The sequence below is a fragment of the Lactuca saligna genome, chromosome 3 (genome assembly GCF_052625555.1).
Source record: "Lactuca saligna cultivar CGN05327 chromosome 3, ASM5262555v1, whole genome shotgun sequence".
NCBI classification, from domain to species: Eukaryota; Viridiplantae; Streptophyta; class Magnoliopsida; order Asterales; family Asteraceae; genus Lactuca; species Lactuca saligna.
This window is the reverse complement of record NC_136419.1, coordinates 144,586,144-144,590,552: the sequence shown is the minus strand read 5'-3', so window position 1 is coordinate 144,590,552 and position 4,409 is coordinate 144,586,144. Positions and strand designations below refer to the sequence as shown.

At 32.7% G+C, this 4,409-nt stretch overlaps 1 long non-coding RNA gene across 1 annotated transcript; it reads right to left on the bottom strand.

Moving 5' to 3' along the window:
• Positions 1 to 2,088: 2,088 nt before the first annotated feature.
• Positions 2,089 to 2,938, bottom strand: LOC145037338 (uncharacterized). Its single transcript, XR_013678781.1, has 2 exons — positions 2,650 to 2,938; positions 2,089 to 2,305 (listed from the first exon to the last, which is right to left on the bottom strand). It is a non-coding gene; the product is annotated as an uncharacterized LOC145037338 (long non-coding RNA).
• Between the last annotated feature and the right edge of the window lie 1,471 nt (positions 2,939 to 4,409).

Sequence of the window (4,409 nt, the reverse complement as noted above, 5' to 3'; positions counted from 1 at the left end):
AATCCATTAACACTCGTGTAAATTCCAATTCACCACCAAAAGTCAGTCATACCTCATTGTAGAACCCAAATCTGCTTTCAGCTTCCCTTTCTTCTTTTGGTACAAACCCAAAACTTTTACTAAACTTTGCTGGTCTCCATCACCAGAGTCGTGTAGGCGACAAGTGATGGTTGTGGTGGTTTCACCGACCGTGTGGGTCTTCATGACCCAAAAAGGTTTTACGGAGAATTTGAACAATTTAATTGAATGATGACAAACCCAAAAAGGTGTTCAACAACCCACATAAAATTACTATTTTGCTCCTCGTTTTACAATTGCATAAATAAAAAAAATCGATTGTTTAGCTATTCTTTTCATTTACATCCAACAAGGAATCTTTTTGCACTTTTTGGTATTTATCGGAGGGTTTCATAACATTTTTGGTGCCTGTCCCATGTAAAACAAGTATTTTACCTCGTATGTGAACAAAGTAGTAATTTAGTTTAAAATTAAGAACAAAAACAAAATGATAGGCAAAATTGTAATATTACATGGGTTTATCACCTCAAATCCAAAACAAAACTAAACAACAGGAATAAATATACAAAACAAACACCATATCAAAAGCACAATTACAATATGTTATGGTTTGTCATGGCCAACAAATGAGATTAACAAATATACATCAAATAAAAAGATAAGTTGGAGAGAGAATGCACTTCTTACCAGGCCTATACACTGTCCAACCCAAGGGCAATGATGACAAATCTTTCAACACAATATTTGATCTTCACAGTGATACCATTAACTTCAACTTCTTTAATACATGGTAGCCTTAATTTTGAAGTTTGAGCACTACCTTCAGCATTTCCATCAAACCCTTCTAGTTATGAGGATGTGCATTTATTGGAATGATAATTTCCAAATCAAAATCTTGAAGGAAAAAAAAAAAAAAAAACATCTAATTTGAAGAAAACCAATATCTATCGCTACATCGCTATTCAGTCACTTTGAACTCCATTGCAACATTGCATCGCCTCGCCTCACTATTCGCTATAGCTATCGCTATGATCGCTATTGACAATAATGCTAGGAACACAGCTACAAGTGGTTAAAAAGGGGGGACATTTTCAAATACGTTGAAAAATAAAAGGAGATAACAAAGAAGCTACTTATATGTAGTTGTCTGTTATCAAATTTGGCCGATTGTGGTTCCTAAAGCACCATTGTTTCTAGCCCTTCTACCCTCATTTCAATTTTTTTTGTTGAGGAAACTCTTCCTAGCGGAAATTATATTTAATGAGTCCTTACCAACAGTCTTCCTCGCTAATTTGGGATCAATAACATAGCTTCCACCAAGTAGTCAGGTCTTGTGATTAAGTCAACTAAATATGAACAAAGTTTGATTACTTGGGGCCAACTCCACGGTCGGTATAATGAAATTTTGTATGTCTTGGCTTACAAAGTTACATGGCTACAGGCACTCATAACATTAAACATTGTCACATAATTGTTTCTCAAGTTCAAACTTATTATTCTATCAAATACCGCCAAAGCTTTAGCTCCTCTTCCATGTTTAGCAAAAAGCATTGATCAGTGAATGCCAACTATACGAATTTATCTTCCTAATCTTGATGTTATGAAAATCTTTTATCGCGTACTCAAAAGAGACACAATTAGAATAACCCTTAATTAGGTTGTTTCTCATAAAGATGTAGTAATCTCGTACTTTGATTATTTGATAATATAAGAATGAGCCGTCTTGAAAACATTTAATTGCATCATCGAGGAAAATTTTCATATTGTGATTAGCTTGCGTTTGTCGGGACTAAGAGATCTCTGTCCCGACGAGCAAACACTAACCACAAATATAAAAAATTGCTCTCATAGTAAAATTAGAAGTTTGAAGACGGTTGATCATAAAAGCATGAGATTACTACATGTGTGTAAGAAACAATCTAATTTGGGGTTACTCTAATTGTGTCTCCCTTAAGTGCTTGATAAAAGTTTTTTTCTTAACATCAATTACGAAGATGAATTCAAACATTTGGACTTCAGTGATTATGCTCTTGCTAAACATGGAAGAGAAGGTGAAGCTTTGACGGTATATGCTAAAATGATAAGATTGGACTTGAAGCCTGATTGTATGACAATGTTGAACCTTACAAGCATTTGTAGCCATATTGGTTTTATAAGTCATTGTAATAACTAATAACCAATAACAGTGGAATTGACCCAAATAAACAACATTACTCATATTTAATTAAATTAATCTGAAACCCCCAAAACTCTTTCATGTCTTCTTCTTTTTCTCATACTCGCCACACTGTCATCATCAGTTGTACAAATTAAAAAAAGTTATAACCAAGATCAATAACAAGTAGCCTATGGTAAAAAATGAAACCAAATTAATATAGCTTCATAATTTCGGAACACAAATTTTAGCTTCACGATATTAAATTTCAACAAAATAAACACAAATTTCGGAGTTCAGCTTCATAATACACAAGATTGCAGATTTTAGCTTCACAATATCATCATAACAACATCAGCATAAAAAAATCAGAAAAATTGTTTCATGTTCAGCACCAGATTATCTGATGTCAGCATATAAAACACACACGCGCGCACACACACACAAATCAGAAAACGAGAAAGGTGTAAGAATACCTTCTCAGATGCAGCTCGCCGGCGCAGATTAGTTCTCCGGTCAACGTCGGGGAAACAGACCGGTGTAGAAGAAGGGTACCGTCTGGATAGTGCTTAGCGCAGAGGAAGAGTACCACTGTCGCAGCTGCCGTCGACATCCCGAGCGGCGGTCGACGTCCGTAGTCTGAGCTACGATCGACGTCAGTATCTGGCCGGCGATCGAAGTGGTGAAGAGAGAACAGGAGGGTGGAGGCTGAGAGAAGTGAACGGTAGACTAGGTCGGAGGCGTCTTTAGGTTAAAATTGGTTTATGTTCAAAACTTTAAATATTTTTCTAAATACTTTTATAAATTTTAAAACTATATATCCGATTTAAATTTTAAACTATAAAATTCATCTTTATATTCAAATTAAATTTAAATTATTCTAATATTTAAAAACTTATTTAGATATCAAATTTTGATTTGATTATATTAAAATATTTTTCTCAAATTAAAGATTAACATTAAACCAATTTAATTAGAATTCACTAATTAAATATTACTAAACTTTAAACACATCATTTATTTTTACGATCATACTTTTAATCGTTGCCTAAAATCTTAAAAGATGGTTGTGTTGGTCAAGATATATTATAGATTTGTCACAGCTTAAAATCTTAAAGATGATTGTATTGGATTGTCAATTTCAATCGTCTCATTTTCTACTTCAATATAGTCATCTATTGTTGACATCTAAAACAAGAAAAAAAAACAGAAAAACTGTTAAAAAACATAAAAATCAGGAAAAAAAGAAAACAGGAAAAAATGATAAACAAGAAAAAAAATAGACAAACTGTTTTTCTGTTCTTATTTTGTTAATCATGCTCCAAGATAATATTCTGAAAGAGCAAATGAGTTTTTAAGCAATGTATTTGTAATTGGCCATAACTTATCGTAAAATAAAAAGTTTTTAAGCAATGTATTTAACTGAATTATCAAGATCTACCACATATGATAAAAAGTTTTATACAAAAAATTGATCACAAATTCTTATGCACACATTAAACCAGGAAACACGATTCTAGTTGAAACAAACATGCATAAAAGTATAACCTCTTCTTACACATAGCAACATAATGATTGTTATTAATTCAAAAAAATAAATAATATACTCTATTGTTGTTGAATAACTTTTTCATTTACATGCATTTGTTTAGTTCTAAATTCTAATGCACTCAACTGCCTTTAAGTCGCAAACTGTTTTACAATTCATTGATCACCAAATTTAAGGTTGTTTACATTAAGAGGAATCTAATTAATTTTGAGATTTATATCATTTTGTTATTGCTCAAAGTACTTTTGTCCCCATCTATAGGTTACAGTTACATACATGTATGGAGAATCAAAGACCACTATTGTTATTCTTTTCATACAGCACCATTGTCGTTGAATCATTTATGTATAACCTATCAAAGGGTGCTAAAAACATCAAATCTTTAATTTGACCCACTAAAGAACATATTTAGGGAAGGAAGATCAAGAGAACTCTAAACAAATGACTCATCTCCTTCCTTGCAACTCGAAGACGAAAAGACCAATCTGATCAAAATTTTCGATCTTTCTTATGTTCCAATAAGAAAACAGAGTTCATGTACAAGGTACAAGTCTCTTAAGTCTAACATTGTTCCTACCAATCTTAGTTATACTAAAGACGATGAAGATGAAGAAAAGGTTGTTATCACTTACATTCAAGTTTGACGTCCAAGTCTGTGATGTTTTCCTGGATTGGTGACGAGCCGAC